Source organism: Anolis sagrei, chromosome 5 (genome assembly GCF_037176765.1).
Source record: "Anolis sagrei isolate rAnoSag1 chromosome 5, rAnoSag1.mat, whole genome shotgun sequence".
NCBI lineage: Eukaryota > Metazoa > Chordata > Lepidosauria > Squamata > Dactyloidae > Anolis > Anolis sagrei.
The window spans coordinates 65284643-65298754 of record NC_090025.1 but is presented as its reverse complement, the minus strand read 5'-3'; the positions used below and the strand labels follow the sequence as shown (position 1 = coordinate 65298754).

Below are 14112 nucleotides of genomic sequence, written 5' to 3'. Positions count from 1 at the left end.
CCTGACATATGGCCATTCAGCCTCTGTTTAAAAGCCTCCAAAGAAGGAGCTTCCTCCGCACGCTGAGGCAGAGTGTTCCACTGTTGAACAACTCTTACAGTCAGGAAGTTCTTTCTAATGTTCTATCGGTATCTTCTTTCTTATCATTTGAACCCATTGCTATGAGTCCTAGTCTCCAGGGCAGCAGAAAACAAGACTGTCCCCTCCTCCTTATGACATCCTTTCAAATAATGGCAGAGTATAAAAATTGTAGTGAAAGATTTAGGTGTGTTGAATTTTTTATATGATTTAATAACCCTATACATGTTACTAACATGATAAAATTTCATAAAGAAGTGTACACATCCATAAATAACACTATGAAGATTTTCTCATTTATACTGAAAGGGCCTGTCTTATGCATTTCCATCCATAAATAAACATATGAGTGATAATGGCAGATGAAGTATTGTATAAAGCAAATTTAATATATTTGAATGAAGGATTATACTGGGATTTCATAAAAATTGTGGAAATAACACTATGTTCTCCTAAAAATGTTCTGACCCGTGTTGCCACCAAATCCTCCTTTGATTATTCTGGTAAACAAGCTTAACTTAAACATCTGTGTAAAAAGATTATAGGGAAGAGAGAGAGAGAATGTACTTGGTATTCTTTTTACTGAATGTAATTTTTTTAATATATTTGTCATGACTGCCTCAACAGGAAACATTATTTCGAGGGATTCTAAAAAGTATGTGCTAGGGAGTTCCTGTTCCAGATGCTTTTGGAAGAAGTCACCTAAACTGAATTTGCATATCTCACACAAACAATGGCATAATTAACATTTTATTTTATGTTGTACTATGTGAGATTGGAATTTAAGTTGCTTTAAATCACAGGATCTATAAATCAGAAGAAAAAGTCTTTAAAAATAGAATGGTCTTACATTGAAAATTGAAAGATGCATGAAGATTATAAGAGTACCCATTTTAAATAAGTAAAGGTGTAATTCAAGGAATATGTGCAATCTGCAACGTCTGACTTTTGAAATGTCTAGACTGTCAGTGAGATTACCTGTCAAACTCACATCACTGATGTAGAGTCTCACCAAGAACAACATCATATGGGGGGGGGGGGGGGGAGGAAGCAGGGAAGAGCTGAGGGAACCATCTTCTTTCGTTACCTACTGTTGTGGTCCTGTGCCTTTCTGTCTTCTGTGATGGCAACTGTTGTCTGCCTTTCCCCTGCTTCTATCCATCTTCTCTCATTGGGAGTTGGATAGGATCTGATTCCTGAAAGCATAGTCTTCCCTATGTTTCCCTGCGCTGTTGTAACCAATTCCCATGGGCAACCACGGGACGTGGCCTTGCATATGTGATGGCTTCTGTGGGACTGTGTTTCAGCAGCAGAGAGAAACAGAGAGGACTATGTGGGATGAGGTCCCTATTTAACTCTGTACTGATTTTCTGACATGCAACAAAATCATAGAAAAAATATCTATCAAATGAAAATTAAACTCTCCTTTCCCCATAAAAGATCTGCCAGTGAGCTACAGACTCAAACATGAGAAACTTTATCAGCTACAGAAAAAATTATCTGGTTTCCTATTGCAAAGCCAATTTGGTGGTGGGAGAAACAGGTTATTTCATATCTGCAAACAAATTTCAAAATGTTGCAAGATGAATAAAATATCTCTGCTACACATCTACTAATGAAGAGGAAATTAAGCGGACTGGTCTTATGTAATCTTAATGGTTTGTTTGTAACATTAAACATATTTTAAATCAGCGGTGCTGAAACAAGGCTCTACATTTTCCTGATTTTCAATGAGCTGTAGAGACCTAAATAAAATTGTACAGAAGAGAAAAAACTGCGGACTCATCCACTTGCACAAATGTTCATTCTTCTCATACTCCGCTTATCAGACAGAGTTCGTAAAACCATATGCTATGTGTGACACATCTAGAGCAGACGTGAGTAATTGTGTGCATGTGGGGTGGTAGTGGCAGCTACTTTTTCTCTCTCTCTCTCAACCCCTCCCACCAGGCATCACTGACACATTGGTGATTCACCAAAAATGATGTTGTCTCATTTCTGGTTGCAATTTTAAGAAGGCTTTAAATTTGCCATGCTTGGGTTGGGTGAGAAAACAAAAACCAATTACAAATGCATTTCTTGCATTTTGACTGCTTTTTAGTAAATGCCTGAAAATTGGGCCAGAAAAAAAAGTTGATGGTAGTAGGTTTTTAAGATCGTAAAGGGGTAAAAAGTGTGGCTTGGGAATCCACCCTGACTTTTGTAGGAGAGAGGAAGGCACAGGGAATTCTGTGTGCGCAGTGAGATTTTCCAGCTTACTCCTCCCCAATATTAAGGTGACCTTCTGGAATGGCATGTGAAGTGATTCAGTGTTGTGGGTGTAGTATAAATGGAAAATCAGAAAAATGTGACATGTAAATAAAGTGTATTTGCCCAATCAGACTTTGGGTCATGTGAACATAAGAAAAGCTATGATAGATAAGATCCAAGTTTGACCTATGCTAGCATTTTGTTCACAAATGGCCACATATGATATAAGCCTTCTCTGAGATGCACACTTTAACAAGGTGCTTTTATTTACCTCCAAGTAATTTCTGACTTCTGGAAAACCTAAGGCAAACCTATCATGCTGTTTTCTTGGCAAGAGGTGATTCACCATTGCCATCTTCTAACACTGAGAGTGACATGCCTAAGTAATCCGGTGGGTTTCCAAAACTTATTCAAATCTTGGCTTCCCAGAATTCTAGTTCAACAAGATTGTAATTGCAACAAGAAAGACTATCAAGAAAGTGAGGTGGCCAAGGTCTATGGCAGCCATCTGCTCAAATTGTTTGTGCATGAACTGGGAAAATACCAATGAGAGGGACCCTGCTGGAACTGGGTCTTGATCTAAAGGTGTGACAGACCTCTAATAAACTGTAGCATTTCTAAACAGGAACGCAACTGGGTGGGTGATGGATTGACAGGCTGCTGCTGCGATGTAAACTTCAATGAAAGCAGAGAAAGGGTACTTTCCCTAAGGTGCAGAAAGAGGGCAATAGAAAAATTTCAGAAGCACCACCATTTGAGGTCACAGAACTAGCATACAGAGGGCTTTCTGGCTGCTAGCAGGATGGAGCAGTCACTATGTCTAAGAATGGTGCAGTCACTATGTCATGAAGTGGAGAGTCTTGAGGTCTGGATGCTTCACCTGACCCCTAGCTGGTGTGAGCAGTGTGAGGGAGAGGGGAGTTGGAGATAATCCTAATGAGAGATATGTAGGAGGGTCACCAGTCAGGATTGTTTTGGTAACCATGGGATGATATGGAATCTTCCCTGTCCTCCTACACCTTCACTAGAAGTCTCCTGAGAAGAATGAAGTGTGGGAACAAATAGATTAGATGGCCTTTCCATTTCAGAAGTAAGATATCTTTCAGTGATCCCCTGCTATGGCTCTCGTTCCTACCAACCCAGCTTGAGATGGAGGTGGGACCAAGAGAAGGGAACCCTCCTGAAGATCTCAGAGTCCGGGCAGGTTCTTACAAGGGGATGTGGTCAGCCAAATGGCCTAGACCTGAACCTTTAAGCCAGCCAGCAGACTTTTCAATCTGCCAGTTTTACAATGTATTTCAGTTATAATGTAATGTAGCTGGATCTTAGTTATGGGGAAAGTAACCAAATAGAAACAAAAAACAAAGTATTTGTAATAAGTTATTTCCAACCTCTGCTACGATTCCAAGTGTCACAGCTGTTGACAAGTCACAAAATGACTGGAAATAATAAGAAAAAATGTGTCTAGTTTGAAAAGCACAGCTTGTTGTAGTTCAGCCTTTGATTGTGCCTGAACCTGATCTCTCTGAGGATTCTGGGCCTGCAAATCATTCTTTTATGACACTGGGGATTCTCGGTCTCTAAGAGCTGCCGCAAACTAGCCTCCTGCGGGAGCAAAGTGTGCCAGCACGTCTCTGACGTCATGAGACTGCGCCTCTCTCCCCGCCCCTTTCTCCGCCTCTTTCTCCGTGCCAGAGTGGTTTTTCCTTTGCTAGGGCAGCATTGCCAGCGTACTCTCGTTGTTGGCAGAATTCAACAACGAGACAGGTCTTAGTTAGCAGAGAAGCCAGCAAGAGATTTTAAGCCCTGAAAATGAGTGGTCTGTGTCTGAAGGCCACATTCCTGAAAGGCAGTTCATTAGGGAAGCAAGGTCAGGAACAGATCTGAGATCAGAGGATGAAAATGGAAGTACAAGTGGACAGATTAATAAGCAGTTAGATAGGAGGTTTACGGGCTTCTCAGGAGAGTGTACAAAGGTCAAGACCATTATTAGCGGAAAAAGTCCTTATCTGTTTCTCATGGGAGAAGGCATGATTTTCTCTCTATATTAGCTAACCCAGCAGATGAGTTAGTTAGTCCAGGCAATGTTGGTGATTGAGTACAGATCTATTGTTAGTCAAGAGATCTGTAGTTCCGCATTCCATGTTTTCTTTTGCTCATGGTTCCAAGTTTTGAAAACTGTTCCTTTGAAGACTGTTCTTATATTTTGGATTTATTCTGCTTTTGTAATCCTGGTTTTTGATGCTACTCCTGAACTTTGATTTCTGTGGATTATTCCTGATATTTGGTCTTTGCTTTTTTATACTATTGTGCTGAATTGCTATATATATATATATATATATATATATATATATATATTCAATAAACTGCTTTGCTATTTTACCTTGGACTGGAGTGTGTGTTAAGTACAGAAGTCGTTCCCAGCCTTGGAGTGCAACACAGCTAGAGAAGTGAGATAATCTAAGAAAAAAAAGTACGGAGGTCCTAATATCACAAAATGAGAAATGAAAGAATGATGTTCCAAAGACTCTGTTCTGAACTTCATTCTCGAAGGAAAATTTTCTATTAGATGAAATATCTTAACGGTAGCCTTAATTTGGTCTAAAAAAACAACAGCCAGCACAATATTTATTATATAAGCAGTCTCAAGGTTTTTACAGTAACTTCTCAAAATATATTTTTTGCTGTGATGTCTGATTACATTATTAAGATATCAAGAAGACAGTTTCTGGGTAAAACCCAGAATTTAAAAAGTACCCTTAACAATATATCTTTACTTGAGAGTTAACCTCATTCATGGAGGAGATAGGGTAAGGCTAATTAAATAATTAAACTAGAATTCTTTGATATCTTGTCATGTTGCTTTTAACCTTCTGACTGCCACATGTCTTTCTTCATGTTTTTACATATGGGTTGTTTTCCCCATAGAACATTTTCTTTTCAGAGTCACTGACAATAACAGCAAGTGACACTTGAAAAACCAATGAAATATTAATACTGTGCACTGCTGAAATTGTAAATATTGTATTATGCTTTGTATGAAATGCACTGAGAATCTTCCCTCAATAACCACAATTTTAAAATATTACTGGTGGCAATGACCTCTGACAGAAGAAAACATATGTGGAAGAATTTCTCTTTATTACTTTTTGAAAAGGTACATTCATGGCTATTATTAAAATTGTATTCTTAAAGTTTGATGAAGTTAAAACTGACTGTGTGCTTAGAAGACTTTAGAGATAAATAGCAGAACATCTACTAACAAAAGCAGCTAATTTCTATAGGGAGAGTACTAGATAATTTTATAAATAGGTTAAATGACTAAACATTAATTAGACCCTCTAAAAGAATTTAAATAAAACTCTCAGTGCTTCTGAATACTAGTCAGCTGGCTAAATGTTTTTGTCCATGATAAATATCCTGCTACATCTACATCAGAGTGCAAGGTGTCTGAGAAATAACAGTGTATTTTCTAAGAGTATGAGTTGAGAGCTGTATAGGTGCCTCATACTATGATTTGGGGCCTCACAGACTTTTCAATATCAGGAACAAGACTATAGCGTTTCCTGACACTGCATCCCAAATTAGATGCAATGGACGTGTTTTCTCACATTCATAAACCATAGTTTATTCAGCCTCAAAAGAACTGGACTGTTTTTATTGCCATCTCACTTCAGCATGGATTGGAATAATGAACACACTTATCTGGAAATGATTAAGAAGATTATAGATTTGAAGACTTTGAAGTATCTAAAAGTATTATAGAAATGATATATATTAACCCTTTGTTTCTATACTACAGTGATGTGTCTGTTATCATCATACATTAACATGGTGACATCAAGAACAGTTAATACAAAAATTATGTAACTTATTTCATTAAGTATTTTTCAATTATCACAAACCCAGTCCTACACCAGATACAATATCTTCAGGCATACACTTTCAAAATCAAACTATCTGCTGTTTATTTATTTTTGACACACACATACAATTTTCCACATACAATTTGTTTTGAGTTTGAAGTTGAAGAGTAGAAAATAACGTATCACAGTAAGATGTAACAAAATTGATCATCTCACCTACATTTTCCTTTGCATGCTCTCTCAGTGGACACAGACTCTGTATCATAGTAAGATAATCTTTAAACAGATTTAAATGTCATTGCATTAATGTAATACAATAAAATTATGATTTAACTGTGACACATTTTCGTTGTGTCACTCTTCAGATCTACTCTAGAAAGATTTACTCAAGTGTTTTATGGAAACAGTATTTAACCATGGTCCCATACATCAATGAATTATTTTAATCTAATCAAGCAAGATTTATGATACTTAGAAAATAAAATATATAAATGAGAAAACATTTTATGTTGCTACTGATATTTGAATATTTGTTTTACTACAGGGGAAGTAGATTGCATTTATTATTCATTTAAACATTAGTTGTAAATTTACAAATAATTCAACAATAAATTTCAAGCCAAATTTTTAATAAAATACAATCGGAATTATGACCTACATGTTTCAAGAAATTATAACTGTAGAGAGAAATATGACTACAGAACAAATTTCACTCTAAACAAAACACTCTAATATATAACATTGTTGTATAAATCTGCTAAACATCTGTGATAAGGTCACCATAAATAAAAATTATTTAATCCCACTTTTCTATTTTCCCCCTTTCTATCCTCTTCACACAGACAGAACAAAATATCTCCAAATTTACAATTCCATTGGAAAGCACCTAATATAGAAATGATCTAGTGCAATTATCATGACAACATCTGTTTCAAGCAATACTGTGATACTGTATTCACAAGCGTTATTATGGATCAGTATTTGTGAATGTCTGGTTCACATGGAATACCTTCCCATCCAAAAGGAAGAACAGTAAAACCAGTGTTGAAGTTTCAAAGCACGTGTATTAAATGCTTGGCCCACCATGCATTTTATGTTGCCCATGAGACTTTCAATGTCAGGGCAACATAGTCCTTGCAATTACAAATGGACCTTTGAAGGCAACTATAATGCTCCTGTTGCCCTTGGTGAAAATGAGCTTTACACTCCTGTTTTAGAACTACAAATGTCAAGGACCCCCCCCCACCCCCACCCCCACCCCACCCCCACCCCCACCCCACACAACATGAAACTGGAATAAATAAGTGTAATTCATTGTAACATAAGAAGTCACTTATTTTTGAGTTGGTCTGAAATTGTTTCACAGCCATAAAACAAAATAATCTTTTCATTATGATGGCAAACTGCTTAAACTATCATAACTGCTACTTTAAAGACAAAAAAGGGCAAACATTGGCCAAGATCCATGGTGCACATCTAGTGATCTACTTTTGGATTTGGTGCCAGGACAGGGGCTTTCTACATTCAGAGGCTTGGAACAAGTTTTTAGTTTACCAGGGGAGCTAAAGAAAGGAGAGGACTGTTGGTTTTGGCAGATGCAGCAGGATCCGATAAAAATACATTACTGGATCATGGACTTCTTCATGTTAGATTTCGGAATAAACAGGAATTCTGTTCTAGACACATAATGATTCTTAGATGTTGTCATGTCAAATTACCCTGTGAATAAAAACACTATATTGGAAAAGTGCTAAAATAAAGCAATGTACAAAATGTTGTAATTAATTAACTTATTTACGTCAATATTGTTCATTATTTGTGTTTTCGGTTTTATTTTATGTAATTGTTGTTTGGGCTTGGCCTCAAGTCCCCATCGGGGAGATGGTGGCGGGGTACAAATAAAGTTTATTATTATTATTATTATTATTATATTATTATTATTACTACTACTACTAAGTTATTTTTAGTTTTCTGAAACTTAGAAATATAACTTGGAAGCACCAACACAGAATATTACTGAAAATGTGTGATACTACTGAAATCTGAATTTCGTAACCTCTATCCAAAATGCAAACTTCTCTGAAGTTTGGACCTAAATTGTAAGGGGCTCCATTAACTCTGGTTCCAGTCAGTGTGACCATTTGATTTACAGTGAAAGCCTGATTTTTTTTAAGTCTGGTAATTATTATTACATAGTAGCAACAAATCTCATCATTTCTCCCACTCTCGCACAGTCTAAGACAAAAAGGGATGTCTGGGAGCTCATGATAGTGGGCAATGCACCATCACTATTTTTCTCTAGGACTGAATAAAATTATCAGTGAACTGAAATTAATGAAAGACTATTTACCAAATTCAGGGAAAAGCCAACACACCAGAAAGAACAAAAACAATAGAACTATTAACTATTAATGAGAATACAAAAAGAAGATGCATTGTTTTGAAGGAGAAAGAAATTTAAAAAGCAAACATCAGCAAACACGTTTTCATAGATAATGTTGGACTGCAGTTTCAGCTAATCATTCAGTCACTTTGCTATGTGCAAAAATCCAGAATAAGCAGCTAGTTATGTATATGTTCCAGGATTGAATGAACTGATTCTTATTCTCTAGTAGAACTGCTTCTAGAGAACCAGCAGACTTTGAGCTTTGAACTGTGACTCTGGAGCCCAGGGTTTGAATTCCAATTTGGCCACAGAAACCCATTGAGCGACCATGGACAAGTCACACACTCTTAGCCACAGAAGAAGGCAAAGGCAAACCCCACATGAAAATTTTTTTTTGATAAGAAAACCCAGTTGAGAGGTTCACCTTAGGATTGTCATATATTAGAAATGATTTGAAGACACGCAACAATAAGAACAGCTTCTAAACACTATTTAATTTGGTACTATGTAAATGTAACACTGAATTCAGGTACCTGTCAACAGTTCTTTGTCAACAGTGGATGGCTTAAATATTCCTAAGTGACTCTAGAGCATGCATGCATGACCTTGCAAAGCTTCTAAAAATAGTAAAGTGAAGTAAAGATGCTTAATGAAGCATTTCTCCAGCTTTCTTTTGTAAGTGAGAGGAATACAATTCTTCTGCTTTTTGACACTAAGGACAACACATACTGTAATTAGTTATGCAGCAAATAGTGACAGATGTAATAATAAACAAAAATAGAAAGACCTTTCGATGTTCATTTTGTAAGTTCCCTTAATTTAAAAAAAGTAGGTGGTGAGTCTGGTGGTCATGAATGAAATACTTATTTACATTCGATATAATTTAATCTTTTTCTGATGAGAATCTGCCATTGTCAAAGTACTTGGATTTTAACAAAGGCGTGACATATGGAGGCTCACCACAATTGAAAATATAAAAAATACAGAACCTGTATAACCCAAATGGCTAAATCTCCCATTAAACAAGTAGATATTATTTTACTGTGATAAAACCTATTCAGCTCTAATTGTAACTCATGCATTTTCTCTCTTCAGGTTCAACTACTGATGGAAATCCCTACAGATATATCCTGCCAACCTTAGTCAGGTTAAGAGTTTCATCAACACTTACTATTTTAACTACAATTTGATGCAAATTGTACTAGTTGTGAAGAAGCAGAATACAGAAATTATATTGAACATCCAGCCTGCCTACTTTTGTGATATTCACTTAACTGTAAAAGTGGGCAGGTTTAAATTGAAAATAATTCAAACATTCCCCTTTTTGGATTTAGGTGGGGAAACTGTAAACTCTCCCATTTCATTTTAACTAAGGTAGCATTAATTTTTGTGCTGTAATACAGGGTTGAGCCATTTTTAGGTCACATTGGCTGTCAGGCAGCTGTACAAGGGCTAAAAATTTTAAGAGCGTAGGCCAGAAAAATGATTAGTTCTCCCAATTTTAATTATTTTGCTGTGCCTTTATTTTAAAAACTTATCCATCTTGTTTTCACTTTCTCTCTTGTCCATTTACTTCCGTCACTCTTTGTAATTCCTGTCAAGTTCATTGAGTGGCTGGACGCAACTGTGTACATATCCTATGGGGTGAAATTTAAGCAAATTCTACAAGGTTGCAAACTCCATCTTGACAGATCCTATTGCTTAACATCTAAACAGGTTGGTTTTTGTATTTTGCTAACTTCCTCCTTTTATATCCATTCTGAAAGAATAAAAAAGGACTCAAAAATTCAAGGAGAAATATTCAATACATATAACTCACAAACTGCAAAGAGTCATTTAAAATAACTCACAGCTATTTGCTACACTGGCTTTCTATTTCCTGGAGATTAGACTTTTGGCTTCACTCAAACTGCTTCATGGTTTCATATTCACTTTCCTATGCCTTTCCTTCCTCTCTTTGTTGCTCTCCCGTCTCCTTGTTGTGACCTCCCAACTTTCTCTCTCTCTCTCATGTTGGCTCTCTTTGTTTCCCTGTTTCCTTTCGCTGATTCATTGCACCACCACAGGGCTTTGTTGTCATGGTGTTGGAAGAAGGATCAGACAGACAAATCTCTCATTGCCTATCCTTCTGCCAACTTGCCAAAACAGCTGCACAACCCAGAGACTGAGGAGATGAAGTTCTCTCTACTTTAGCAAACTTTGTTTCCTGTCACACTCCTCTTCTAAATAAAATACAGAGGCTTGGCATGTTCACCTAACTTGTAAAAACCTAGCTACAGCTGTGCTGGAACAGGTGACTATATAAACTCTGCCAATGAACCCATCTATTGGTTATTTAAGGCCAGTACTCTGAAAGTCTAAACAAAACACATGCAATTTTAATGCCTCTTTTGATTTTCCTTTATCAATAGACATGTTTTTCAGGTGTGGCTACAATATGACTCAGTTGCAGCAATAACTCCAAGCAAATATGGGAAGAACCACAAACAACATATTAAAATGTGACTTGTTATATAAGCTGTGAATAATGTTTTTAGCTATATATTTTTATCTCAAAACTTTGTTTAAAACCTGCTGTTTTAAAATAGCTAAATAAAAGGTCAGACGAGTTCCACTTCATGTTAACCTATACCCAAGAGTCTATTAAATAAGAACTTTGATATTATAGCAGAAAAGGTGTGAAAAATGCATATAAGAGTGAATTTAATCCATTAACTGCTTTATGGACCCCAACATGTTCAGACTGTGTCCCTCATTGTCAGATTTTACATTTAGGTTGCTGAGTTAGCTAAAATATCAAGTAATATCACCAGACCATAAAGGACTCCCTGAGGAGTACCTAGTCTTTTTTTTAATTTTAGGAGTTATATGAACTAGTTATTTGTGATGCAATGCAACACAGCTCTAGCTAATATGAATAAAATCAATTTATATTATATAGAGTCAGGATTTCACTTTACAGAAATGTGTGTACATAAAAAAATATTGACACACAAGCAGAGGACCCAATAAGTTTAAAGTTTAAATGTTCCAGATCATTTCCCTTCTGCCTCGAAGTAGTGGAATACATTGAATACTTGTGCTTATCTTGTTATGCTTTTGACATTTGGTTTCCTTCTACTAGATTCTTCATTATTTCTCTCACACTGGAGAGCATCCATCTTCCAAACAGCACTTTGTACGAGCACTTTTGGATTATTTTCTCTCTGCATGACATCCCACAACCTTATATGAAGTTACATATTTCTCTGTATAACAAATTTGATTTTAGTTGAACTCATCTACATGCCACCAGGTCTCAAGGTATTTGTAAAAAGTGCAACTGCTTTATGCCAACTACTTAACTAGAAATATGTTATTGGAAATACGTTACACGTTTGCAGTCAAACCTCATAGAGTGTAAATGCAAACAACATGCACAAGGAAAGCTCTGTCATGTACAATATACTGCAGCATTACCAGAATGTAATATTGTGGCAATATACATTTGGTTTTTCCAGTTGCACAAGAGGTGGCACATTTCTCTATGTGGTCCCAGCTACCAGTGCAACTGTATATAATATGGAATGAGGGAGTAATGAGAACATTATTTGCAACAACAGAGGGATATTGCTAGCTGCTGCTATGTATCTTAAATTTTCTCACATCTATACATCTGAATATATATTGTTGTTATATTATATCAGGCAATAATATAACAGCAATATATCACTGTGGATAGCAGTCTGGCCACTCTCAGAAAAGCAGCAAACTTTTATTTTAATGTATTGTAAGTTATAGTCTGAAAAGGAAACCATGGTATCATGTGCCACCTTTTACAAATGTCCAAAAAGGTCATCCTAGAAATATGTGACAAGGTGGCACTCTCAAATGCACTCTTGCTTCCCCACAGGCAATATTTAATGACAACTTTAATGTACATAGCCTTGAACCTGTCACTAAAAAGGTTCTAGTAGCAGCTGTAATAATGCCAAGAAGTGGATAATGGCACCTACAAGAAGGTGTCACCCTTGAATGTCTCCTTCAGAATCACATGGCTTATTCAAAGCAGCACTGTCCTCTTCTACATACCACCATGGAGCACTCAACTATTCTGTGCCATTTTGGAAAGGTTTTGAATGGTATGTTTCCTCATTGGTCACTATCACTAGTAAAAAGTGAAGCAGTGGAAAAATTACATTCATTTTGCAGCAACATTTTCCATTTTTCCAATAACTCGCAGCCTTTAAACCCAATCTTGATTAAAGGAAACCCTTGTTAACCCACATATTGAAGCCTTCGTAATTATAAAATGCATTAAAATGATTTAATACTGTTGTAACCAAACAAATTTAAGTGTGCAGAGAAAAATAAGGGTTTCTTAATTGCATGGTTATCATTTCATATATTTAATATGATGGGTCACAATCCAACCTACATATGATTAAAATTACCATGTATTTGAAATCAATAATATTTAAAAAATTGCATAAGTATGCTCTCAAATGCAGCCCAGCATATTTTATTCATGCAGTTATTCTGACCTGGGGCTTTTGCAGGGTCACTGAGAGAGGATTAGGTTGTGCCATAAATCTAAATAAAAACATAAACTGATTGCAGTGACTATACTTCTGGGTATATAGATGGTGCCTGCGGACTTGTATCTTAAAATGGTTTCACTCTAATAAGCTGAGTACCAGCAGCTTAGCCACAAGTCATATATTTAACATATCACATCACAATGCATACAAGCAGAGCGGGCAAGAAAATCCAGTAATGATTCAAATAGTCATACACAGCAGAAAACATGGACATAATTCCCATAAAACTCCTTTCAGCTCTCCTTGGCAACAAGAAAACTGGTAATCTTGTTGAACGAGCCATATTCCATCAGCGGGGAAGGGGAATTTCTTCTACTACTCAGCGGCCTCATTTTTTTACATTATTCACAGTGGCTTCAACTTCAATAGGGACCGACTTCAAAGATTTTATTTCGTGCACTGCTGTGGCTTGGACTAAAATTTAACAAGCATATTTCAACATATGCTATCAACATTTCAGGCTCATAAAGGTTCTGGGCACTATACTAATTTTAATAGCTAATCATAAAATTTCCTTTGGATCTTAGTGGAAATGGTGGTCTACAGTTATAATGGATCTATTGGATCATGGGATTTTGGATTAAAATTGTGCCCTGGAAGAATTAGGCCACAAGAATCATGTTGATGCATCAATAACATTGTTATTAGAATTGACTAGCAACTGCATGTAACACTGTTACTACAATTAACTAGCTTTGTGTTCATTATTGGTACTAAAAAGGGTTAAGATATGAAAAGCTGAATACTTTCACTTAGAAATGCCCATACTCTTATGCCCTTTTTTGTATGTACTATACTTTTTAATATAGACATGATGATTGAATTATAGCTTTATCCCCCCTCAGATGAAAATGTGGCGCAGCATTTCTAAATTACAGTTCCATTTTTTAAAATGGCATTTCATTTGCCATTTTGCAGGAAATGCTTACAAAATACCGATATTTTCTATTCC

At 36.3% G+C, this 14112-nt stretch overlaps 1 protein-coding gene across 18 annotated transcripts in view; it reads right to left on the bottom strand.

Annotated features, from left to right (window-relative positions):
• The window catches only part of TENM3 (teneurin transmembrane protein 3), a 1604633-nt gene that overhangs the window by 142060 nt on the left and 1448461 nt on the right, over positions 1 to 14112 (bottom strand). The gene's annotated exons all lie outside the window — the stretch shown is intronic.